Below are 27652 nucleotides of genomic sequence, written 5' to 3'. Positions count from 1 at the left end.
TCTTGAACCTTGAGAAGAACTTGCTCAGGGCTGGAGATGACCAGGTGTGGTCAGGACCTTTGTTTATCCCTCTCCTCATTGTGGGTCAGTCATCTGTGGCTTCATAATTAGCCCACGGTGTGATGGGTATGATTATAGGGGTGTAAGTGAACACTCGGCTGAAGTTACTGAAACATTTATAGAGTACCTGTTATGTGCCAGACACCCTGCAGGAGTCAGAGATGTGAGAGAACTCAAATATGGTCCTGGGCTGGAGGGGCTCACAGCTCAGTGATGGAGAGGACCAAAAATCAAACAGATGTTTATGGGTGGAAGATCTTGATAGACAGTTATGTTGGGTGTAAGAAAGCCCATGTAACTACCTATGCCTGGGGCAGGGGCATTGAAGGATGTCTTTCTAAAGCTGGGCCATAGAGGGTCAGTGCCTTAAATGGATAAGAGCTCAAGGTGGGTTTTCCAGGTAGGGGGACAGCACGTGCAAAGGCCCAGTCTTGGAACGTCCTGGTGCATTCTGGGAAAGGCACGCTTTCTGGGTGGTTGGAAGAGGGAGGTTCATGATGAGGGGTGAGACTCAGCAGATTTGAAACTGACATTGAATGCCACGAGGAGGCATTTTTACTTTGTCGGCACTAAGGAGCCACCTGGGGCTTTAAAAATAGGACAGGGATGTGATCTGAAATTTCTTCTAGAGGTCGTCTCTTGGCATTCTGGAGTTTGTGGACTGGGCAGGGGTGAGACAGGGGACAGGCGACCACCTGGACCCAAGTCGCCGGCACGGGTCTCCTTTCTTTGCCACCATTAGGCTGTTTCCAGATTGAATGATTCATGGAAAGATACTTGCTCCCCCATACTTACCCATTTTCGGGGGGACCTCGTTGGCCTGGGGGAGGTGCTCTGTGCCTGTTTAGTAATCATACGTGGGGTTTCCCTGGGGGAAGCCCAGGGTCTAGGTGGACAGCTGAGGACAGGGGAAAGAAATCGCTATTTGTCGTGTGTCTGCCGTGTGCCAGGCACTTCACACGAGCCATTTCATTCTCTTCTCACCCTAACTCTGAGTAGTTGCAGGTTTCCAGTGGTGGCAAATGAAGCCCAGAGAAGTGACAAGATTTGCTAAAGGCCTCACAGCCTGTCAGTGCAGAGCTGGGATTTGAACCCGTATTTCCGGCCCTCAGTCCAGTGCCCTTTGCCATGCACCAGAGTCCCTGCGTTTACCTCCCCCGAGGGCTGTTGGTGGAGGCGAGCTGGTGCATCTCTGGCTGGTAGACTGTGAGGGCCTGGCCGACCCTCCAGGGAAGGCAGACAGGGCACAGCAGCTTGCTGGCAGCTCCCCGGTCCTGTCCCGTCCCGGCTTGTCTCCCGCACAGAATAATTGCCGCTCGTTGGAGGTGTGATGTTTCCAGGTATGTGTGGGAAGGGAGGGGAGCAAAGCAGCCCTGCTGATCGCTGGCCTGCACGGGCACCGCTGGCAGCCTGCACAGCACCCTCATCTGAAAGCCATCCGTCACCAGGCAGCACGCTGCCATCCAGGGCCAGCTGCCGAGCTGGCACCTCTGGGCCTCCTCAGGGGTGCCAGGCCTCTCGGCTCGGTGCCTCTGGGTTGGGCCCCTGTGTCTGCCTCCTGCAGTGCTTTGGGGAGTATGGGAACCTTGTCTGATTGAGCCTTTCACTCTTGGGGGGTCTTGGGGGAAACAGCAGCCTGGAGTCCGAATATCTCTCGAACAGAGTCCCTGTTTTCTTTTGCTGTCAGCACCCAGGAAGAGCACAGCCATCCTCTGTGTCCTCCCAGAGTTCCAGAGACCAGAGTGTCCCCGTGTGTCCCAGCTGAGATGAGGCTGGAGGGCCAGGCAGGGCCGGGATGTGGCTCAGCCAGACCAGTGTGTGGATCGTGTGGAAGGGGAGGTTGGAGGGTGCTGCCTACATTCAAAGGGCTCCTGCCATTCCAGCTCCGGGGGCCTGTGTCCCCTCCCCAAGAAATAGGTGCCGTTAACTTGAGCTCCTAGGTTTACAGCAGTGGTTCTTAAACGTGCTCATGTGTCAGATCACCTACAGGGCTTGTTAAAATGCAGACTGCCGGGCCCCGCCCTCAGAACGTCTGATTACCTAGGTCTAGGGTGGGGTTCAAGACTTTGCATTTCTTTTTTTTTTTAAATACATCTGCATCTCCAGGACTTATCTTATAATTGGAAGTTTGTGCCTTTTTACCACCTTCATCTATTTTGCTCATCCCCCATCCTCCATCTCTGGCAACCTCCAATCTGTTCTCTGTATCTGTAAGTTCAGTTTTGTTTTTTTTTTTAAGATTCCACATGTAAGTGAGATTATACAGTGTTTCTCTTTCTCTGTCTGACTTATTTAACAGCATAATGCCCTCAAGGTCCAATTCATTATGTTGCAAATAGCAAGATTTTCTTCTTTTTTTTTATGGCTGAATAATATTCCATTGTGTGTGTGTATCTACATCTATACCTGTCTATTTTACATCTTCTTATCCATTCATCTGTTGATGGACACTCAGTTTGCTTCCATGTCTTGGTTGTTGTAAATAGTGCTGCAGCGAATATGGGAATGTAAATATCTTTAAAAAAAAGATAGTGATATTTGCATTTCTAACAGGTTCCCAGGTGATGTCGGTTTAGAGAAAGGCCAATCGAAGCCTTCCTTAAGTCCCCTAGGGATTTGCAGAAATCCAAACTCTCCTGGTTTCTTTGGGCTGTTAGTTCCTGCTTAATTTTCTGATGGCCAGCCTGCCCAGGTTGTTCTAGACCTGGAATCAGAGATAAAGCTCAGTCCCTTCCTGTGACTGACAGGAGCTCTTTAAGGTGTGGTCAGCCGACTTTGGTGATGGTTGGGGCAGCCAGAACAGGGTCTCTACCAGCGCGATACAGACTCCATTCAGATGTTGTCTTAGCTGTCCTTTGGCCGAGAGTCTTGAGAGGATAACCTGAGACGATATATGCAAAAGATCTGGCTTACGGAGGGTGCGCAGTCAAGGCTAGTTTCCCCCCTTCCATCTCTGACCCATGAGGAGAGACAGATTTGGCTGCAATTGACCCCCAGAAGAAGTATGCAGAAGGGAGAGTCTTGGGAATAATTCAGCAGGCTTCCCCTCCTCTTGCAGCCCACATTTGGCTGAAGATAAGAGACTTTCTCTCTGGAGTCCTTAACGCCACATGTCCCCAGAGGCAGGGCTGTCTTCTCCTGGATTTTGCTCCTCTCACCTTTTCTCAGTGCCAGGAGCTGGCCTGGTAATGGGTCCCAGCAGACTGACCTTCATAAAGACCCTAGGTTGCTCACATCACATTCTTTAGACAAGATCCTTAACTTCACCTTTCCCTTTCATCTCACCTCTTGGGGTTTCATCCATCTGTCCAGAGCAGTCTACCAGCTGCTGGGTGTCCTACAATGGCAAATGTCCCCCAATTTTTCAGGGTCTTGAGAGAAAGGCAAGGGTCTCGGATATCTTCTGGGACTCAAACTTGCTGCAGGATTGGTAGATTTGGTTGGAAGTCTCCAGCTGAGTCTCAATGATCTCAATTACCATAACCACTAGAGCGCTTCTACCCCCTACCTCCCACCTTTACTCTCTGCAAACCTTGTTTCCAATGCCACACACAGGCACATGTTCAAGTTTAGCTGTTGTCCTTTTGAATTCCCAGGGAGAATCATTTACCTCTTTCCTTTGCTCTAGTAAGTACCACTTTGCGATTTGGGAAATAGACCTGATTCCCTCCAGGAAAAAACATTGAGAAGGTGCTTCAGCAGCAGGGATAAAGATGGTTTTTCTCCTAGACTATACATTCCTTCCATGAGATATGTAATCTTAACTCCATGCTGCATCTCATGCTTGCTTACAGCACCAACCAGGGCTGTAACAATAGTTAACTCCCACCTCCCCCGGCCCCCCACCCTGCCCGCCTGCAATCACTGTAATTTGCCGAAGTCTTGGATGTCCTGGACAGCAAGGTACCAGCTTCTGATTTTGTTTCTCGGCTCTTCTAGGGTGGGGATGCCGGAGCAGGGTGACTGTAATGGAAAGGTCAGACAGTTGGTATAGACTGCGTCTGATGGGGCTTTATCTTCAGCAAAGAGAGCATTTTTTATTTTAACAAGCATGATTTTGTCAAAAATAATGTAATTCTTACTTAAGACATGGGTGATTGACTTTATCACTTTTGCTTTCTGTTACCCTCTAAAGAGGAAACATCAATCTACAAGGCATGGAGTAGGAGGAGGTCAGGGTCTGAAACTTGGAGTGAATCCCCTACTACTGGGACAGGAGATAGAAGCTTGGGGCTTTTGAATGTTGACCCCAAATAAATGCCTTAACATGCTCTAGGATTGCCCTTCCTGCAGCCTCAGGAGACAGCAGGCCCACCAACCTTTTCCATGGACCTTGCTAGTTTCTTTTCACACCAATGCATAACATCAAATGAGGGGCCCCCACCAAGGCGCCTGCGGCTTGCTGCCAGGAACTCCTGATGACTTCAGCTAATTTCCAAGTCTGGAAACATTGTTGACAAGGTGATTTCTGAAACTTGAAAGGCGTTATCTCGTCGTGCCATCTGCGGTGTGTCTGTCTGAGTTGGGGCTTCCGCTGCTACTCTGCCCCCTCGCAGCAACTCTCACTGCTCCGTCATCATCTCCCACGGCTAATTGCTCCAAACTGACGAGTCTTTTTTCATTTAGAGATACAGGGAAATGGAACTTTCTTGCTGATGTTTCCAATGCAAGCATGCCTTTTGGAATTGTAATTTGATCTTTTAGTTGAGGGGGGTCTGGTTTCAGCACCGGGTCAGGAACTGCTCCCGGGAAAGAAGGGACCATAAGGAGTGGTGACTGGGATGGACGACTCACCTTTGATTCTAATTTACAAGGAGCCTGACGTTAAGTGGAATGAGTTGCCTTGGGAGGTAGTGAGTTGTCTGTCACTAGAGGTGTGTAAATGGAGATGATTTTGTTTACTTGCTTGGAAGGCCCTAAATGGATTCAAGCTTTGACTGGGTGATCTCTTCTAGCTCAAAGAGTCTCATGGAATTGGTTATACTAGGGAAATATGAGGTAAAGAAGGATAATCAAAGGGTCAGGGCTAGTGTAGTAGTCATTTATCACTGTGTTAACAAATCGCCTCAGCATTTCAATGTTTTGAAACAGCAATAATAATTTATTTTCTCACATGGCTTTTGTTGGTCATTAATTCAGACAGGGTACAGCAGGGATACCTTGTCTCCGCTTTATGATGTCTGAGGCCCCATCTTGAGGTCTTAAGGACTAGAGGGCTGGAATTATCTGAAGGTTTGACTAGGGATGAGGACGCACTTCCAAGGTGGTTCATTCAAATGGCTGGCAAGTTGGTGCCGGCTATTGGCAGGACGCCTCAGTTTCTCACCACATGGGCCTCTTCAGAGAGCTGTTTGCGGCTTCATGACATGATGGCCTGTCTTTTCAGAGTGAACAATCCAAGGCAGAAGCTGCAATTCTTTTGTGACTTACCTTTGGAAGTCATACACTTTCACTTCTAAGTGATAGAAGTCAAGGTGATTCAGTGTGAGAGGGGACTACACAAGGATGTGAACACCAAGAGGCAAGGCTCCTCAGGGGCCATCTTGGAGGCTGGCTATCACAGCTAGGTAGCAAAGCAAGGCAGCCAGCTTCTACTGGTCTGGAGAATTAAGACAAGTTCTGAGCTTAATCATATTTTAGCAGCAGGAAGTTGGCAGAGGGCATTAGGTCCAAGCAAACTCAAGCTTCTATGAGACCTGTTCTCTCTCTTTGCTCACTATCCCATGTGGTCTCATCTACTGCCATCTACTCTGGGCTTCCACATTTTTGCTTCCAACATTAGCCTTTCTTAGAGATTTCGATTTCTATGTCAAATTCACTCCAATTACTCCGGCCTTCCATCAGCTTCTTGAGTATATCATTCTCTTTTATACTTCAGTGCCTCTGTACATGCTGTTCCCTCTGCTAGGTATACTGCCCCTAATATGCCATCTTCATCCCATCACTAGTTGACTCATGTTTATCATTGAGATATTAGCTCAAATGTTATTTTCTTGAGTAGTCTTTGCTGACCTCTTCTGTGGTAGATTGTCTTTTCCAAAAATGGCCACAGTAATATATATATATATCCCATCCCACATGCTCTTCTTACAATGTGACATTGACGTCAAGAGGTGGGTTTGTGTTCCCTCATTTAGAACTTGGGTGGACTTCGGTTACTGCCTTGATGAATGGAATGTGGCAGAAGAGATGCTGCATGACTTTGAAGATTAAGTCATAAAAGGCAGCATCTTTCTCTGTCTCTTTCCCCCTCTCCACTTGTCCTTGGTACTCAGCCACCATTTTGTGAGGAAGCCCAACTAGCCCATGCAGAGGGACCACTTGGAAAGCCAACATAGCCCATCAAACATGTGAATGAGTGAAACTTCACATGGTTCCAGCCCCCAGTTTTTGGGTCTTTCAGCTGAGACACCAGATATCATGGAGCAAAGATAAGTTGTTCTCACTGTGCCTCTTAGGAATTCAGAAGCCATCAGAGGTAATAAATGATTATAGTTGTTTTATGCCCCTGAATTTTGTGGCTATTTGTTAGGCAATCACAGGAACTAATATATCCCCAGACTCCATCAGGTTTCCTTGTAATGTGCCATTATAGTTTCTGTTACTTTTTCTTCATAGCATTCTTTGAGAGTTTGTAATTATATATGTACATGTTCAATTAATTTCTATCTACTCTTCTAGACTCTAAAATTTATGAGGGCAAGCGATATACCCATTTTGCTCACCAACACTTTGCCAGAGCTTGGCATAAAACATGTGCTTAATAAATGTGTTAAATGGATGAACTAATGCATGACCTTTTGCCCTTCATACTCACAGACACTTCAAGCTCTGCATATACAAGCTCAAGCCATCATCCTTACCTCCTGACTTGATCCTCCTCTTGCATTTTGGCAAAGACATCATTACCTCTTCAGATACTCAGGCCACAAACTTGGAAATCATCTTAAACTTTTCCCTTCCTCCTTCTCATAAAGGACTCCAGATCTGTCCATTCTACCTTAATGCTTACTACTTTCTCATTCTTCTCCCATTGCCCCACTTTGGTTCAGTCCCTCATCATTTCTTCCCTCCATTACATCAATAGACTCTTGACCAGTTCACTTCTCTCCAACACATCATCTAAAGTGATAGGTTGACCTTTCCACAATGCATATCTGAACCTTTCATACTTTGGATGAAATTTGTTCACCAGCTAGACATTGTCTTTATAATAAAGTCCAACGTCCTTGGTAGTCTCCCCATATCATTTGTGGAGATAGATGAGATATAAATTAAACACAACAAAACTCCTTGTGGTGTCCTACAGTTCCTGAATGATGTCTCCTGGGATTCCGTCCTCTCCTTCATCTCTCACTCTTGGCCACCTCCCACTGACCCCCAGTTCCAGATACGTGCTTTAAACACATCAAGCTCTTTGGGCTTATCCCAAATCACCTGTATTAATTTGGTTGCGAGTGACATAAATCCAACTTGAGCTAACTTAGGTTATAAGAAGACTTACTGGCTCAAGAAATCTAAGGATTGTTTCAGGGAGAGCAGGGACAAGAGTTCCCAAACAGCTAGACCAAGTTGTCAAGCAATTCCTCCATCTCTCCATCTATTCTAACACGTCAGCTTCATCCTTTCTCACCACGTAAGGGCTTTCACCAGCTTCATCCTTTCTCACCACATAAGGGCTTTCCTGATGCTCTGTTTAACTACCATAGCATAACAAACCATCTTAATCTTAGCGGCATGAAACAACAACATTTATTACTGTCTCTCATTGTTCTAATAGTTAACTTGACCCAACTGGTTGGTTCATGTCCAGGTTCTTTCATGTTGTTGCAGTCCGAGGTCGGTTGAGGTTAAAGTCATCTTCCTTACTCACATATCTGACCCCTGGGTTGGGGGCTGGAATAGCTGGTGCTCCTACAGCATTTTTCTCTACCACTCTATGGTCTTTCTGTGTGGTCTTTCTAGTGTAGCAACCTTAGGGTAGCCAGAATTCTTACATGGCAGCTCAGAGCTCCAAAGGCTGGTGTCCCAAAAGAGATTAGTAGAAGATGCATGGCCTCTTCTAACAGAACCTTGGAAGTTGCTTCTGCCACAGTCTATGCATCAATTTAGTAAAAAAGTCTCCTCCAGGTTCAAGGGGAGGGACCACAGATCCATCTCTTGATAAGAGGAACATCATGTTTGAAAATCACCATATTTGGCTGCTGGAAACCTGATTTGTGACAATTCTTGGGCTTGTCGTCTTACAGATTCAGCCACGCTTTTGCCTCAAGGTAAAATCCCTCGGGGTAGGGGTGGGGGTCCCTGTGCCCATTTTATGTCACACGACCCAAGCCCAGTGAACTCGGACTAAGGGACTAGTGTGTCCTAGAAACATGGCGGCTCCCTTGTGTGGATGTGTGTGGCAGGTCTCAGAATGGGACTGGTGCCAGGCAGACAGTCGACCGACTGTTTGTGGCTCCAAGATCGGTACGTAGTACCTCCACACATTTGCTCACACCGTGCCTTCTCCCTGGAGCACCTTTTCTTGCTCCTCTCTAGCCTGTTCATTCTTCTTTGTCTTTCACTCTTGCCTCAGGAAACGCTTCCTCCAGGAAGCCTTCTCTTCCTTTACCCCTGCTGCAAGGCTGGGTTCGGTGTTTACTTCTCTCATTCCCAAAGACCTCTATGCATACCTTAATTCCAGTACTAATTACAGTAGCTCATAATTTCTTTCTTCCTTTTCTTTTTTAAAAACCTGCTAAGATGGGCTCTTCGATTTTTTTTTTTAATTGATCTATAGTTGATGTACAGTATTATCTTTCTTCTTCTTTTTAAAAAATCTATCCCTACTACAAAACCGTGAGCTTCTTTAGGGCAAAACTTGTATTCCTAGTGCCTAGTTCAGGATCTGGCACTTAGTAGGTGCTTGATAGTTACATGTGGAATGAGTGAATTAGTTGGAGCACAGAGGAGGTGGCCCTCAGAATGAACTGCTGTGTCCTTGGTGTGAGCAGATAGCTCAGCTGCTGTGTGCTGGGGCAGAGAGAGGCCAGCTTCCACTACAGCGGCCCAGGGGTGGAGCATCTTTGGGCTGCTTTGGGAGTACTAAGCTGGCCTGGCAGATGGAGGGGGCTGAAGACCCCCCAGGTCCACAGGAGGCCATGAAAACATTCTGGGGGAAAGCATTCATGCCAGATGTTGGGCTTCATCCAGATGACATAGGCAGTCCTGGGCTGGGATTTCTGACATCTGCTTGTGTGAAGGCCCTCTGAGAAGGCACAGAGAGTTGGCGTGATTATTTGAATTAAGCCAGCCAAACCAGAGATTTAGGGACCAGGCAGACAAAAGAACAACGAGGGCTGCCATTTATTGAGTCCTTACTATGTGCCAAGCTCTATGCTAAGCTCTGTGCTGGTATGTTAACTGCTTTTACCCCTATAAGGCAGGAACTCCTATTATCTTAAAAGAGAACAAAGTTCAGAGAGGTGAAGTAACTTATCCAAAGCTTCACAGCTCATAAAAATCAGAGCTGGGATTTGAACCCATGTGTCTGACTCTGAGGGTTCAGCTAACCTACAGGATTCTGAGCAGAAGGGCCCTGGCCCCCAGTGGGGATGGTGGGATGTGACTGCTCCAGATATAGGTTCGGGAAGAATATTGGCTAAGGCCTGGGGTCTTTGTGTTTCTGGGTAGTGGGGCCTGGTAGACTTGAGCTACAGGATGGTGACCTTAGTAAGCTTTGCCTTGGATTCTTTTCCTTTTATCGCCACTTTCACACTGCCTAACTTCTGACATCACACTCTCCACCTCCACTGCATGATAAGGCCATGGTGTTGTGGGAAAACTCAGGTATGTGGAGTATGAAAGCCTGGGTTTGGACTGTGGGGCTGTCTCTTCCTTGTGGTTTGGCTTCAGTCATTTGGTTTTTGTTGTTTGTAGAGCCTGTATCCCTCTACACAAAGCTGTCTTGTAGACAGCTGCCTCTTACTGTGTCTTCACATGGTGGAGAAAGAGAGCGTTGGTCTTCTCCTTTCCTTGTAAGGACACTTATCACATCATGGGGTCCCCACCCTCATGACCTCATTTAAACCTAGTTATCTATCTCCCTAAAGCCCCACTTCCAAATACCATTACATTGGGGTTGGGGCTTCAACATATGAATTTTGGGGAGATACTTAGGGGTCTATGTGGTGAGAAACGAAGGGGTCCTGCTACCATCCAGCATAAATGCGACAGCCATATGAGTGAGACATCTTGGAATTGTATCTTCTAGATTCAGTGAAGTCTTCTTATAACTGTAGTCTTATCCAATATTTGACTGAGACCTCAGAAGAGACCCTGAGCTAGAACCACCCAGCTGAACCACTCCTGAATTCCTGGCACACAGAAACTGTGTGAGATAATACAGGTGTATTGTGCTAAGTCACTAAGTTTTTGATTGATTTGTCATGCAGCAATAGATGACTAGTACAGATTTTTGTACCCGGAAGTAGGTGCTTCTATAGCCCATCTATGGGAGTGACTTTGGAAATTGTTAGTGGCAGAAGATGGAAGGACTTTGAGGAGAGTGTGAGTATAAAACTAAAGTGCCTTGAACAGACTGTTAACAGAAGGCTGATGGGCTCAGAGGAGGATGTTGATGAAACTTACACGAAACTGAGGAAATGTTACTTGAAACTGGAAGAAAGGGGATCCTTGTTAGTTGCAGCGCTGGAGTTTAGCAACATTGTTGCCTACAGAAATGTGAGAAGTAGAAAAGGTACCTACTGAATTGGGTGTTCTAGCTAAGGAGATATCCAGAGGGTTGAAGGAGCCACCTGGTTTCTTCTTGTTCCTTTTAGTATAATGTGAGGGGAGAGAGATAAGCTAAAGGAAGGACTGTAAAATAAGAAGGGACCAGGGCTATGTAGTTTTGAAAGTTTCCAGCCTCTTTGGGTGGCAACTGATGCTAAAATTAAGGAATAGACAAATATAAAATTTGAGGCACTTCTGGGAAAACATGGTCTAAAGATGAAATTTATGGCGTGGTGATTAAGTCTTTTGCAAAGACCTCAGGAAATTCTAAAGTGGTACTTAAGAGAACTATTTAGTAAATAAAAAGTGCTAATAAGAAGCTTAAGAGTGTTGTCTCTCAAGTCTCAGCAGAAACTCAAGATAGACAAAGGCTTATCTTTTTATTTATTTATTTTATTGGAGTATAGTTGCTTTACAATGTTGTGTTAGTTTCCGCTGTACAGTGAAGTGAATCAGCTATATGTATACATATATCCTCTCCCTCTCGGACCGCCCTCCCTCCCCCATCCCACCCATTTAAGTCTTCACAGAGCATCTAGCTGAGCTTAACTTGATGAAGTTTCTAAGTGTGCCTTTTGTCTAATGGTGTTAACTTCAATTAATTTAACAGGAGAACCACAAAATAAGAGAAATGTACTGAAGAAACATTGCCGGCTGGAACTGAAAGGGACAGAGGTAGTGCAAAGTGAAAAGAGGACTTTGGACACTGAAGCTTCTACAGGTAGGACACAGGATGAGAAAACTATGCAGTTTCAAACGTGGGCTACATTTTATAGTAAAGGAAGGATACTTAGATGATCAAGAGCCCAGAGGGTGAAGCCAGGAGCTTCGAGGAATTTTTCCTAGGCCTTGATTCTTAATCAGGGAACTGGCAACATGTGCCCTGTTGGATTTTAGAACCAAAACGGACAAGTGACTCATGTTTAAGTTCTTTTCTTGTCCTTTTATTTCACAGATTTTCAGATTGAGAACTGTAATGAATCAGACCTGAAGAACTTCACCTGCACCTTGATCTCATTTACATGAAGATGTCCTAGATTTCTAGCTGATACTGTAATGGGATAAAACTGTTTAGGGGCTTCTGGAAGGCGAGAATGCATTTTGCATGTGGGGAGCTACCTGAAAGTAGCATAAATCACTGGGGAGCAGAGGGTGCATTGTGGCAACCAGGCTCCAAGATGGTCTTTTATGACTCTTACTAGTTAATATTCATTGTGTAACCCCCTTGTGGGAGGAAATTCCTTGTTCAATCCCCTCGCAAATTGAATAAGCCTGGCCCGTAATAAACAGGTATTTCAGAAATGATGGAGTGTGGCTTCTGAGGCTACGTCCAAAAGATATGAGAGTCATCATCTTGCTCTGTCTGGGATTACTCACTCTGGTGGAAGCCAGCTGTCATGGCATGATGACACTCAACCAGGCCTATGGAGAGGTCTGTAAGGCAAGGATGTGGCAAAGTTAAAGCCAGCATGGCTTTCCAGTTACGTTAGTGAGCTGTTTTGGAAGTGAATCCTCCACTCCAGTCAAGTCTGCTTTCCTGGCCCACATCTTGACTGCCACCTCATGAAACATCTTGAGCCATAACCGCTTAGCTAAGCTGCTTCCAAACTCCTGAGCCATAGAAACTACGTGAGATAATAAATGTTTATTGCCGTTTTAAATTGAAAAGTTTTAGGGCAATTTATGACATAGCAATAGATGATTTATATAGGGTAGAAAGTGGTAAATACTATGCAAAGTCCTTGAGATCTCAGATGTGAAGAAAGCGGCCCACTGGGGTTTGGAAATGTGCCTCAGATGTAGGAATCAGGAATCCCATGTCCTTGGAAGACCAAGAGTATGTAGGAAACATGGCCTAGGATGACTTCTCAAGAGGACAGATTTATCTATTGTGATGTAAAATGCTTTATATCGGTATCTAATTTGCCTTCTTTATGGTCTCATAAAAGTCTCATTAGAGTCTAGAACAGGAGTCAGAGTCACATTTTTCTTCATTGAGGTTTCTTTTAAACATGACTTAAGTTTTTTGTGTAATTGCACAAATTATTTGCATTTTCTCCATGTAGAAGTTTACAATTTGTGTTTGGTTTTTTTAAAAAAATTAATTAATTTATTTATTTATGGCTGTGTTGGGTCTTCGTTTCTGTGCGAGGGCTTTCTCTAGTTGTGGCAAGTGGGGGCCACTCTTCATCACAGTGCAGGGGCCACTCTTCATCGTGGTGCGCGGGCCTTTCCCTATCGCAGCCTCTCTTGTTGCGGAGCACAGGCTCCAGACGCGCAGGCTCAGTAGTTGTGGCTCACGGGCCTAGTCGCTCCGCGGCATGTGGGATCTTCCCAGACCAGGGCTCGAACCCGTGTGCCCTGCATTGGCAGGCAGATTCTCAACCACTGCGCCACCAGGGAAGCCCATTGGGTTTGGTTTGCAGTGTGAGTCCAGTAAAGTGATACCTCAGTAATTAGTCCAAACTGTTAAACAGGAGAAATATTATAACATGAGAGTCTTTTTTTTTTTTTCTTTCTGTAGAAAACAGACTCAAACAGATTAATTCTGCTTTTGCATGATGCAGTCTTGAATAAACCATATATCTGGGTCATCCAAATCTCTTTCAGAAGTGGTCCCAGTCGGTGGAATTTCTTGTTCAAGCTTGGACATATAGTTCAGTGCTAGCCCAGAAGCAGGTCCTCAGTGGAGGCCCATCAGGCTTTGAGTCTTGTCTTGTTCAATATTTTTTATTGTTTTTGGAAGATTAGTAATAATTATGGTAATTCACATTTATTGAAAATTGACTTAAGTACCAGGCATTATACAGAACACTTTACATAGATTATCTTGTGATCCCAGCAACAACCTAGTTTTACAGAATAGGAAACTTGAGGCCTAAAGAAGTTGAACAACTTTCCCCAGATAGCTATCTAGAGGTTGAAAATATAGAACTGGAGTGCAAAAGAGTAATTGTAGCTGCAGCTACTGATGTAGGAGTGTTATGCACAAACATGATAAAAATTGATAACATGCTATGCTTATATTTCTTTTTAAATTTTACACATCTTTAAAAATGTTTTATATTATTTATTTTTCTTCAGATATGAATTCTCCCATTGTTTATTTATTGGATCCCTATCAAGATGTTCATTTCTCTAATTTGATTTGTAATTTTTGTTTGTGTGTCTGTCTTGATTGTGAGCTCCTACGCTGCTTTCCCTTCACTCACCATGGAATCATGGTTGTCTCTGCCTGGCCTCAACTGTCCACAATTCAGAAACTGGTCTTACACTAGCAGCTCAGAGCTCTCACTCCCTGGGGATAGAACAGCTCCAGCCCCTGAGTCACAGGATACATGTACCAGGTTCATCAATACTTACGTGTCCTGCTTTCTCCTTCCACCATGCATCCACATCTCAGTTATAGCTTCAAATTCTTGGGTAAATGATGGAAAATTTCAACCTCTGTTTGCAGGGCATGGGGAGGCACAGTCATGTCCCTGGCCTCATTTGTGAAACTGTCTCTTTTTCCCTGCCGTGCACGAAGAATGTCCAGTCCCATTCTTCTGTGGGAATTGGGCTCTTCAACCTCACTACCTGATTCTAGCTTCAGTGCCTGGTGAACCCTCAACCTCCCTTTCCCTGTTCCCCACCGAACTGTGGAATTTCATCCCATTCCTAGTCCAAAGAGATTTGAATATTGTTTCTGAGCATGATTATACATATGTTTTTAATACTTTAAAATACTTCATATGCCGTTTATATGAGTTTGGAGAAGGATGGGTCACTCTGTGACCTGGACAAAAGTCCATTAGTACTTCATTTTCATTATTTCCTTTAATCCTCACAATAACCCTGTGAAGGTACTCTCATTATCTTCAGTTTTCAAATGAGAACACTGAGGCTCAAATAGGTGAAGTGATCTGTCAAAGCCACTCACCTAGTAAGCAGTAGTAGACCCAGGATTCAAATCCAGGCAATTCCAGATCTCATACTTTTAACCACTACCATATACTGCAGGACTTCTCAGAGCCTTTAATATGCTGATGGGCATCGTGAATCTCCAAGAGTGGTTATGCAGGATTTTATCCTACTCCAGTATATACTTTGAAGATATACTTTGGCTCTGAAGATACACTTTGGGAAATGCTCTTGCAGGGACTGAGCAGGATAAAAATTGAGGAGAAGTCATTGAAGTGGGCTGTGTAATAGTCAGATTTCGATTGGTGTGGTAACGAACAGTCCCTCAAATATCTGTACCTTATAACAACACAAATTTATTTCTCTCTTATACTACATTTTAGCAGCTGCGGTTTGGCTGAAGCTCTGTTCAGTGACTTTCATTTTGGGATTCAGGTTGAGGGAGTCAAGGAGACATCCTAATCTAGGACACTCTATTCTTATGACAGAAGGGAAGATTAAGAGATCTTAAGAGGTAGAAACTTGGAATGCATCTTAACTTCTGCATGGACATAGCATATGTCACATCTGTTCACTGGCCACTGGTCAAAGCATGTCACATGGTCAAGCCCAAAGTCAATGAGAATGTATGTTCTCTTTACAGGTCATGAAGGAGTAAATACTTCCAACAATATGGAAAATGGAGCCATTGAGAGCCCTCAAGCAGGCATCTTCAGTAGTAGAAGGAGGGAAATTGGAAGTTGTACTATAAAGGCTTTAGGGAAAAGATGGGAGATGTGAGAGTGGCAGAAAACAGAAGGCATGTGGGCTGAAGGTTTTTATGGTTTCACGTTGCCTCACAGGTCAGTAACAGAGGCCACCCAGCCTAGGATATGATGCTGGAGGCATCAAGTGGAATGTGGTGGTACCTGGATATCCTCTTTGATACCAGCCCCTGATGTCAGAAATGTGCTGCTGGCTTGCTCATTTCCAAATGCCTTACACATTCAGAGAGCTCTCTGCACAAACTTTTTTGAATCTATTTATATATCTTCATTTACTTTCCTCCCCCTTTTCAATTGCTCCCTAATCAGCAGCTGATGATACCCACCTTATAACCTGAATGTGATGTCATCTTTGGTATTGTTCAAGAAATAGCACTTAACAGTTGTTAAATAGGGGAGTTCATTTTTAGAACGCTGCCTGTTTATCTTCTCTTTCTTTACAAAGGTGATGAAGATTTATTTTTACTTGGATGAAAACAGCTTTCATTGATTTCTGCCCCATAGAGAGCTAGGAGGACAGTCGCATTAGCCAGCGAGGAGGTTAACCCTTTTCTTCCTGTCACTGAGGAAGGCTACACAAATGCCTCCCGGGTCATGTTTAATGGGTAAACAGAGTTGAGATTGTCTTGCTTTGTACGGAAGCAGCAAACCCTGAAATCAGAGAGTGTGAACTCTCTGTGCTCAGTAGAGAGGCTATTTTGAGGATTCTAGCTCTTAGGAAGCTTTGCCCTGGATGACTACCAGGGGTGAGTGTAACTTGCTCCAAACCAGCTCTAACTGTGGCCTTCCAGTTTCTCATGCTAGGAGCTGTACTTCCTTTCCCTCACCCTCTACACCTCCGTGTCTTCAAACTCTGTATCCTTCTCTTGGAAGCGATACTTCTACATTTTAAGGTACTTGTTAGAGCAACATCCAAATTCTAGGTATCAAAATCTGCATTAGTTTCCCATTGCTGCTGTAACAAATTGCCACACACTTAGTTGCTGAAAACAGTACGGATTTATTACCTTATAGTTCTAGAAGTCAGAGTCTGAAATGGGTCTTATGGGGCCAAAAGCAAGGTGTTGACAAGGTTGAATTCCTTCTAGAGGCTCTAAAGGAGAACCCATTTCCGGGCTTTTCATCCTTCTAGAAGCTGTCCACATTCCTTGACTCATGGCCTCCTTCCATCATCAAAACCAACAATGAATGGCTGGTCAAATATTTCTCATGAAGTCATTTCTTTGGTTTCCACTCTTCTGCCTCCTTTCCCCGATTTAAGGACCCTTGTATTACATTGAGCCCATCTGGATAATCCAGGATAATCTCTTTATCTTGAGGTAAACTGATTAGCAACCTCAATTCCATCTGCAACCCTTGACATGTACCCTTAACACATTCACAGGTTCTGAGGATTAGGACATGGACATTTTTTTTGGGGGGGGCAGGCATTGTTCTCTCTACCATAACATGTAAATCTTTTGCTCTCGTCAAATGTGCCAATGGAGTTGATATTATTTTACCTGCATTGGTGAGGGTGTCTTTTTTACTCAGACTACTGATTCAAATGCTAATCCTTTCTGGAGACACCCTCACGGACACATGCAGAAATAATGTTTTACCAGCTATCTGGGCATCTCTTAGCCCAGTCAAGTTGACACATGAAATTAACCATCACTTGGTCAGAGCTGAAGCTGAGGGGAGTCAGCAAGGGGGCAGAGTATGTAGGGCATTAGAAAACATGGTAAGAATTTTGGCATTTATTCTGAGATCCATGAGATGTCATTGGTCCCCATCTCCTCATCCTCTTCGGGGAGAATGAAATATTTGTATATTTCCAGCTCTTGGTACAGTAAAATTTTCAGCACAGCTATTAAATGAATAAGTGGTTGAAGGATTACATATGTTCCATGCATGTTTAATACCTGCATATAAATATACATACATACACATATGACCTTTGGTTTCCACCTTCCCATGTGGCATTTATTAACATGGAAGAATAACTGGAGTTTGACGGAAGCCAAGTTATATTGCAAGTAAAGCAGTCAGAGCACGTTTTACCTTCTGGAAACATGCCATGCTAGCTTCACAGGGGATGGGCCCGATCCTAGAGAAGCATTTAGCTGTTAAAAGAACCTGACATTAGATTTAAATTGACTGATGAAATGGCACCTGATTTGCTTGCAGCCAGAGGGTCCTGGATAACTTTTAGAAAGACCTAAATTTCTTATTGTGCAGGGAGAGCTTGAGAACTGTTAGTAGGCAAATCCGTGGATTAAGAAAGGGTTTCTGGGAGTCCTAAACCCAGAAGCATGAAGTGTTCTTCAATTCTACAGCTTCCCAGTAGAATGCTTGTAATAAATGATAATGGTGGTCAGGAAGACTATACAGTTACATGAAAAAATCCTTATTATCAAATCCCAAGTGGAAATCAAAGCAATATATGGAATAGTGTAAATGATTTTTTATGTTTGTGTAAAAATCTGCCTAGGAAAAATATGGATGGTGGTCATGTTAGCATAGCGGGATCATGGTTAATGTGTTTGATAATAAAAAGAAAAACAGCTAAACTTTATTGAGCATTTAGCATGTGCCTGGCATTGTATTCCGCATTTTATGTGGATTATCTTATTTAAACTTCATAATAACCCTATGAGGTAGGTGCTCAGTGGGGAACGAGGATGAAGAAATTGCCTGAGAGAGGTTCCCTGGTTTCCTCAAAGCCACGCAGCTGATGTATTAGTCGGTATAAGGTAAGGTATGCTGTGGTAACAAAATCCCAGGTCTCAGTGATCTTACAAAGTGAAAGCTTACCTCTCACTCATGTCACGGTCTGATGTGGCTCAGGTGGCTCTTCTTGATGGTTCTACTTGAAAGGTGACTTAGGGACCCTGGATGTTCCCATCTTGTAACTCTGTCTTCTCAAGGTTCTTATGTCCAGCCGTGAAGATCAGACAGAGAGAGTGTGGAGAACTCCCGCCTGTGAGTTAAGAACAGCCTTGGACTGGAAGTGACACTTCACTTTGGCTCACATTCCCATTGGTAAGAACTTTGTCACATGCCCCCCATCCTGAACATGAGGGAGTCTGGAAAAAGTAGTCTTTCTGTGTTCAGAGGGAGAGGAAATAGTGTGACAGACACATAACACTGCTTCTGGTAGGTGCCCCTAGGAAGTGGCTGAGCGTGAACTCAAACCAGGGATTCTGACTCCACGTTCTGAGAGGAGCTGTCTGAGGACAGTGCTTTATCTCTGCTCCTCTGCTGATAGCCGTTGAGAGCTGTCTGAGTGGTTGTGTGCGATAAATAGAATTTTAAAAGTAATGCACATAGAGTGGAGTAGTAATTTGACTATGGGGTTTTATTGTGGTAAAATACACACGACATAATTTAACATATTTGCCACTTAAAAAAATGTGTACATTTAAAAAGTGTACAGGGCTTCCCTGGTGGCGCAGTGGTTGAGAATCTGCCTGCCAATGCAGGGGACACGGGTTCGAGCCCTGGTCTGGGAAGATCCCACATGCCGCGGAGCAACTGGGCCCGTGAGCCACAACTACTGAGCCTGCGCGTCTGGAGCCTGTGCTCTGCAACAAGAGAGGCCGCGATAGTGAGAGGCCCGCGCACCGCGATGAAGAGTGGCCCCCACTTGCCACAACTAGAGAAAGCCCTCGCACAGAAACGAAGACCCAACACAGCCAAAATAAATAAATAAATAAATAAACCTTATAAATAAATCTGTCCAATCTTAGCCAACTTTGACCACACAAAGTAAGGTTCCTTTAAAAAAAAAAAAAAACAAACCTAACCCAAAGGCAGCACCTAAGAGTCATTATTAAAAAAAAAAAAAAAAAAGTGTACAATCTATGGGCTTCCCTGGTGGTGCAGTGGTTGAGAATCTGCCTGCCAATGCAGGAGACACGGGTTCGAGCCCGAGTCTGGGAAGATCCCACATGCCGCAGAGCAACTAGGCCCGTGAGCTACAACTACTGAGCCTGCGCGTCTGGAGCCTGTGTTCTGCAACAAGAGAGGCTGCGACAGTGAGAGGCCCGCGCACCGCGATGAAGAGTGGCCCCCGCTTGCCACAACTAGAGAAAGCCCTCGCGCAGAAACGAAGACCCAACACAGCCAAAAATAAAATAAATAAATAAAAATAAAAAAAAAAGTGTACAATCTAGATAAACAGCAAGGATTTACTGCATAACACAGGGAACTATATTCAATATCTTGTAATAACCTTTAATGGAAAAGAATAAGAAAAAGAATATAGATATATACATATCTATGTATAACTGAATCACTTTGCTGTATACCTGAAACTAACACAATATTGTAAAGCAACTATACTTCAATAAAAATAAATAAATAAAAGTGTGCAATCTAGTGGCATTTAGTACATTCACAATGTTGTGCAACCATCACCACTATCTAGTTCCAGGACATTTTGGTCACTCCAAAAAGGAGACCCCATACCCATTATCAGTCACTCCTCATTCCTCCCTCACATCCAGCCCCTGACAGCTATTAATCTGCTTTCTGTTTCCTATTCTGGACATTTCAAATAAATGGAATCATATAATATGTGGCCTTTGGTGCCTGGCTTCTTTCACTCAGCAGAATGTTTTCAAGGTTCATCCACACTGTAGCATGTGTCAGCACCTCATTATTTTTAATGGCTAAATAATAGTCTGTTGTATGGATATACCACATTTTGTTTGTCCATTCATCAGCAGATGGACATTTGTATTGTTTCACCTTTTGGCTCTTACAAGTAGTGCTGCTATGAACATTTTTGTACAAGTTTTTATTTGAACACCTGTTTTGCATTTCCCTAATGACTAATGACATGTGCTTGCTGGCCATTTGTATCTCTTCTTTGGAAAAGTGTCTGTTCAAGTCCTTTGCTCATTTTTAAATTGGACTGTCAGTCTTCCTGTTGTCGAGTTGTAAGAATTCTTATATATTCTGGATACTAGACTCTTATCAGATATATGTTTTTTTCCCTAGTTGTGTGTGTGTATGTGTGTGTGTTAAATTCTTTTCTGCTTTCTTTTCCTGCTCCTTTACAGGCTGTCACTGTGAACTACCATGGGGAGTACAGAGAAGGAACGGTATAGAAAAACAAAGTTTGCTTGAGCTAACATGCATTTTCAGGTCTTTAGCAAAGGCCATAGTATTGGCCATAGCTTTCAATTGCAAGGGCCAGGAACTTAAGAAAGAAAAGAATTTTTTGAATCCCCAAGAGCCAAAGTCTGAAGAACTTACAACATAGACTTTATGCCTTGAAACAAGGAGGAAGGAAGACTGGTGATGGCACAAAAGTCATTCTTCTGCCCAAAGGAGATCAAAGTTTCACCTGTGTCCAAGAAAGAGTGGATCTCAATGGTGAGATCAGGGGTTTCTATACTGGTAGGTCCCTGAGAAGGTGCCTAATACTGTACTTCATAGAATGAGTTTTGGGAAAACTTGCCAGAATGATCAAATTCCTCATAGAGTACCCAAATGAAATGTGGAGAGTTTCAGCGTAGCAGAGACCACTTTCAGGCTTTCTGGGATGTACCTTGGGAAGTGACAAATTTCAGGAAGCAGCCCTGTGGCCAAGAGGCCCCTTGGCAGTAAAGTGGCAATGTGTATGGGAGGTTCTAGGTGGAGGCATCTGAGGGCAGCTTCACCTATTTCGCACATTGACGTGAGGTGGGAAACCATCCTGAAGTCCTCCGGGGTCTGGAGGGCATGGGAGTGGGTGAGCTTGGGTCACTGTTGTGGAGAGAGCATGAAGTTAGGGTGGGGAGGGCATGAGTGATCCTCTTGGATGTGAGCACAGAAGAAGGACATGGACTTGCACCCCCCTGCTTCCCTCCTACACCATGTTGCCAGGTGAGCCCCCCATGCCCAGGTCCAATCAGGGAGAAGGCAACAAGGCGATGGAGTAGTTGCTCCAGAGAGGCTAAGGTTCGAACCAGTAAGAACAGATTTTTCTACTAAGAAAGGAGACTCATTAGCAAACCAATGTCATTTAAGTCGTATTCTTGGACTTCAGGTGCATCAGAATGACCTGGAGGGCTGATTAAAACACAAATAGCTGAACCCCATCCCCAGAGTTTCTGATTCCCTAGATCTATGGCAGAGCCTGGAAATCTGCATTTCTAACAAGTTCCCACAGGATGATGAGGCTGGTGGTTTGAGGGCTGCACTTGGAGAACTACTGATTATAGAGAATAAAGATGACCAAATGTTGACATTTATGAAACTTGTAACTGTGATATAAATATTCAGGGCACACGTTCATGGTAAAAAAATCAGAGTATGTAAAAGTGAATGTCCCTTCACTTCCTCGACCTGCCCCACCCTGTCTTCATCATTCTTGTCAGAGGCAGCCTCTGGTACCAGGTTCTTGTGTGTTACTCAAGTCATATTCTATGCACTTAGAAAGATGTATCTGTAAATACGAGTGTATACTGTGTTATATATCAGTTTTACACAAAAGTGAGCTTACTATACTCTATTCCGCAACTGGCTTTTCCGCCTCATTCAGTGTCTTAGAGATTGTTCCAAAAGATTAAAATGTAGATTGAGATCATGCTTTTTAATACATCTTAGAGTTCCCACTTCCTTAAATTTTCCTACTCATTTGTAATGAAGTCATATTTCTTCTATAGTAGTAATAATCGAACACTTGAAATAGTAGTGGAAAGAATAGTCACAATAGCAATTTACTGATGGACAATTTATTAAGTGCCAGCACTATGTGAGTCTTTGTGCATTATCTTTTTTAATCCTCTTGGTAACTGTGTGGGATAGGACTTATTGTACTTTACAGATGAGGAAATCGAGGCTTAGATGGATTAAGAAACTTGGCTCAATATATTATATTCAGTAGGTGGTAGAGCCAGGATTTGAATATAGATTTAACTTCCTTCAAAGACTATTCTTTTAATCATTACTCCTTAATGTTTGTAAGTATTTATTAAGACCTATTCTTTTTTGTTGTTGTTCCCTATGCTGTACAGTAGGTCCTTGTGGTTTATCTATTTTATATATAGCAGTGTATATCTGATAATCCCAAATTTACTCCTGTTTATCCCTCCCCCGCCTTCCCCTTTGGTAACCATAAGTTTGTTTTCTATGTCTATGAGTCTGTTTCAGTTTTGTAAATAAGTTCATTTATATCATTTTTTAAGATTCCACAAATAAGTGGTATCATATATTTGTCTTTCTCTGTCTGACGTACTTCACTTATTATGATAATCTCTAAGTCCATCCATGATGCTGCACATGACATTATTTCATTCCTTTTTAAGGCTGAGTAATATTCCATTGTGTGTGTGTGTGTGTGTATATATATATATATATATATATATACCACATCTTCTTTATCCATTTGTCTGTCTATGGACATTTAGTTGCTTCCATGTCCTGGCTATTGTAAATAGTGCTGCTATGAATATTGGGGTGCATGTATCTTTTTGAATTAGAGTTTTCATCTTTTCTAGATATATGCCCAGGAGCGGGATTGCTGGATCATATGGTAACTCTATTTTTAGTTTTTTGAGTAACCTCCATATTGTTCTCCGTATTGGCTGCACCAATTTACATTCCCATCAACAGTGTGGGAGGGTTCCCTTTTCTCCACACCCTCTCCAGCATTTATTATTTGTAGACTTTTTGATGATGGCCATTCTGACTGGAGTGAGGTGATACCTCATTGTAGTTTTGATTTGCATTTCTCTAATAACTAGTGATGTTGAGCATCTTTTCACGTGCCTTTTAGCCATCTGCATGTCTTCTTTGGAGAAATGTCTCTTTATGTCTTCTGCCCATTTTTTGATTGGGTTGTTTGTTTTTTTGATATTGAGCTGTATGAGCTGTTTGTATATTTTGGAAATTCAGCCCTTATCAGTCACAGCATTTGCGAATATTTTGTCCCATTCTGTAGGTTGTCTTTTTGTTTTGTTTATGGTTTCCTTTGCTGTGTAAAAGCTTATAAGTTTGATTAGGTCCCATTTGTTTATTTTCGCTTTTATTTATTTTACCTTGGGAGACCGACCTAAGAAAACATTGCTACGATTTGTGCCACAGAATGTTTTGCCTATGTTCTCTTCTAGGAGAGACCATTTTTTTTCTTTTTTTTAGGAGAGACCTATTCTTTTTTTTTTTAAATCTCAAATAGCTGCATATTTTGGACCTTAATATTCGATTTTTAAGGAAGTAGCTTTTTAAAAAAATTTTAATTAATTTATTTATTTAGTTTTGGCTGTGTTGGGTCTTCGTTTCTGTGAAAGGGCTTTCTCTAGTTGCGGCAAGTGGGAGCCACTCTTCATCGCGGTGCACGGGCCTCTCACTATCGCAGCCTCTCTTGTTGCAGAGCACAGGCTCCAGACGCGCAGGCTCAGTAGTTGTGGCTCACAGGCCTAATTGCTCCACAGCACGTGGGATCTTCCCAGACCAGGGCTCGAACCCATGTCCCCTGCATTGGAAGGCAGATTCTCAACCACTGCGCCACCAGGGAAGCCCGAGACCTACTCTTTATCTGAGTCAGTAGAAGTCACTGAGTCACATTCAGTGATGAGAGTGACAAGAGCCTGATGTGAAAAGTTAAATGATGATGAACCACTTTAACAACCACAGAGAACAGAGTTACAAGAAATGACGTGGAGGAGAGTCCTGAGTGCCCCAGGAGTGGATCATATAATATTTGTTCCTTTCTCCAAAGTTTGGGGTTAGCTCTTTGGACTGGAACACTTAGTGTCAGACTACAAGTTTCCTTTAAGTTTCTCTAGGACAGGATTCTTTAGCTTAGCTTAGTACAGTAAGAGCTAACTCAGTCTTTCTTATCCTGCACTCCTTTTCCTTCTCTGGGATATTTAGACTCCGCATTCTTCTTCCTGGCTCAGGGCTGGACCCTGATATTATTCTCTGGCTCTAACAGTTATGATACTTTTTGTCTGCAAATTTTAAAAGAGCCAGTTTTACACTAGCTTAAATGACAGAGGAAATTTGTTGGCTGTAATTGACTAGTTCAGAGAATCCAGGCTTTAGGCCTGGTTTGATCAGGGTGTTGGCTATGTCTCACTGGGTTGGTTTTATCTGGGTTTGTTTTATGATGTGTCAACTTGGCTAAGTTAAACTGCATTGTCCAGAATTCCCTTTCCTGTATGTTTCCTGTTAGGGCGGATCACAAAGTACAGCTTCAGGCAAGATTTAGATGGTGGAAATGAAGCAGCACCCATTTTTGTTTTTCTCAGTCAGAAGCTCAGAGAGTTGGGGCGGGCACATGGAATTGAGGAAGGCATTGGATATCCTATTTCACAGTCACATGTTCTCTGGTTCTGAAGTTGGGTCAGAGTGGCTGGGCTCAGAGGAGTTACAGCCTTGGTTACATGTCCCAGAGCTGCAAAACCTCCAGCCTGGTGGCAAACATGGGTTACCAGTCCAAGCTCCCTCTTCCTTCTGGTTAATCTTCTATTGGAACCCTTATTGTCCTTTTGTTCTGAAAATGGGCAGAGCATCCAATCAACTTAAGGATGTTCCAGTAATGTTGCACTACATGCTTGGGCTCAGGTTTGGGATTTCAATCCTTTCCTTCCCAGGAAATTCTTGGCTCCTAGAAAGATTGACTCATTTCTTCCAAGACATTTTTGCATCCCCAGGTGCATTGGGAGAAGTACCCTGTGTCAGGTGAGGAAGGTCCGCATTATACTTTTCCCCTGGGTGAAATGTCTCCTCCTACATAATTTGCATAACTGAGAGAGTCCTCTAAGTGGCTCTTCTCAGAGCTTAGAAGGCAGAGTGGTTTGCTGGTTCACTTTGAACCAGATGAGTCCCTAGCCACTCTTGTGAAAGGATTAAATTTCTGCCTTACCAAGCAACCCCTTATACCTGAACTGACTGTATGTCTTTATGAGATGATATGTTATTGATCACCCTGTGGACGCCCATGAAGCTGCTCCTGGGATCTCAGACACAGCCTAGAGCTATTTCCTGTCCAAGTGAATAAGTGGAGTGATGTTTATTCAATAAATACAAGTTTCTACTGAGTCCACGTGTACTGAGGAAGACATAGGGAAGAGGTGAGCTTGGGAGGATGGACAGGATTTTTAAGGGGGGGATAAGAGCCTGGGAAGGGAGCGATGCCATACATAAAGGCATGGGGGTGAGACCGCAGAGGACTGCAGTCCTAGGGGAGGTGATGAATCTGGGAGTGGAGGCCTGAGTTCTGGCCCGGCTACTGTCTGTATGGCCCCAGTCGTGGGCACCGTTGTGCCCTGTCCAATACAAAATAAATCTGAATTTGCAAGTAAGGAGAAACTTTATTCAACGAATCATTTATGAGGCAAAGAATAGGAATGTGGAAGGTCTGTGTCTGGCTTGTCAAAGGTAAAACAAGGGGGGGTACCTGTGACTCTTCCCTAAGTCACATGGGGACAGGTTGTTCTTTGCGGTACTCTGTTTCCTGGGACACAAAAGGCTGAGGGGGATTTCTTAACCTTCACTGTTTTCCAAGATCACAGGGCTCAGGTGAAGTTCAGCATTGTCACCAGATTCTGATGGACCCCTTTCACCAACTCTGTGTGCTTCTGAGGGCTTTGCTGATGACTGCTCACACCTGCGACCTTTCTCAGGGGATTACCTGGGGTGCAGAAGCGCGTGGGGTGCGGGGTGGTGTTCCATCCCACAGCCAGAAGTGCCTGGGGGTGTATGTCCCCTGCCCCTCATTGGGGCCCATAGCAGGTGACTGAATGGCCTGCAAGTACAAAAGCCCAGCTCCTATACCCAAAGCTGGATGTGATCTAGGGGTAACTTATGCCCCAGAGTTCCCTGCAGGATCAGGTGGAGGCTGAGACTTCACCAGAAATTGTACTTTTGTTTTTTCCTCTTCTATCCTTCTTGTCCCACGTCCTTACCGGTTTTTCTCGGAGCGCCTTTTATTTTTTTATTGCAATTTTTTTTTTGATGTGGTCTATAGTATGAGAGGGTTTTTTTTGTATTTTTCATACGTTTATTTATACTTTAAAATAATGAGTGACAGTAATTATATATACAGTGAATAAATTTTCTACTTTAGGGTGATACTGAACATTTCAGAGGTTTTCTGTAACACAAGAGATTTAAGAATAAAGGCATGGTTTATTATTATTATCAAACAATATATTGTGACAAGATTGTATATTTCAATAACATGTAAAAATGATCTATACCTCAAATGGACATCTAATAATAGAAAACATTGAATTAAGTGAACATTAATATAAATGTCCGATAAAAATCATTTAAAAATGGAAAGATAATGCCACAAATATTTGATATATAAAAATCATCCTCTTTTTTATTATATAAGTTTCAGGTGTACAGCATTATAGTTCAACATGTGTATACATTACAGAGTCATCACTGTCACAAATCTAGTTACCATCCATCACCATACGGTTGATCCCCAATGTCCTTCCCCTCTGGTAACCCTTTAACTGTTCTCTGTATCTATGAATTTGTTTTTGTCTTATTTTGTTTGTTCATTGTTATTTTTTGCTTGTTTCTGTTTTTAGATTCCATGTATGACAAAATCATTTGGTATTTGTCTTTTTCTGTCTGACTTATTTCACTTAGCATAATGCCTTCAAGGTCCATCTAAGTTGTTGCAAATGGTGGGGTTTCATTCTTTTCTGTGGCTTACAAAAAAGACTCACACACACATATATACCACATCTTTATCTGTTCATCCATTGATGGGTCCTTATATGGTTTCCATACCCTGGCTATTATAAATAATGCTGCTATGGACATAGGGGTGCATATATCTTTTTGAATTAGTGTTTTCATTTTCTTTGGATAAATATCCACAAGTAGAAGAGCTGGGTCATGTGGTATTTGTATACTTAATTTTTTGAGGAACCTCCATACTGTATTCCAAAGTGGCTGCACCATTTTACATTTGCACTAACAGTGCATGAGGGATCCCTTTTCCCCACACCCTCTCCAACGTTTGTTGTCCCTTGTCTTTTTGATGATAGCCATCCTGAGAGGTGTGAGGTGGTATCTCATTGTGTTTTTAACTTGCATTTCCCTTATAATTAGTGATGTTGAGCATCTTTTCGTGTACCTGTTGGCCAGGTACATGTCTTCTTTGGTAAAATGTCTATTTAGATCCTCTGCCCATTTTTCAATCAGTTTGT

The sequence above is a fragment of the Balaenoptera physalus genome (genome assembly GCF_965194825.1).
Source record: "Balaenoptera physalus genome assembly, chromosome: 16".
In the NCBI taxonomy this organism is placed as follows: domain Eukaryota; kingdom Metazoa; phylum Chordata; class Mammalia; order Artiodactyla; family Balaenopteridae; genus Balaenoptera; species Balaenoptera physalus.
Note: the sequence above shows the minus strand (reverse complement) of the source record.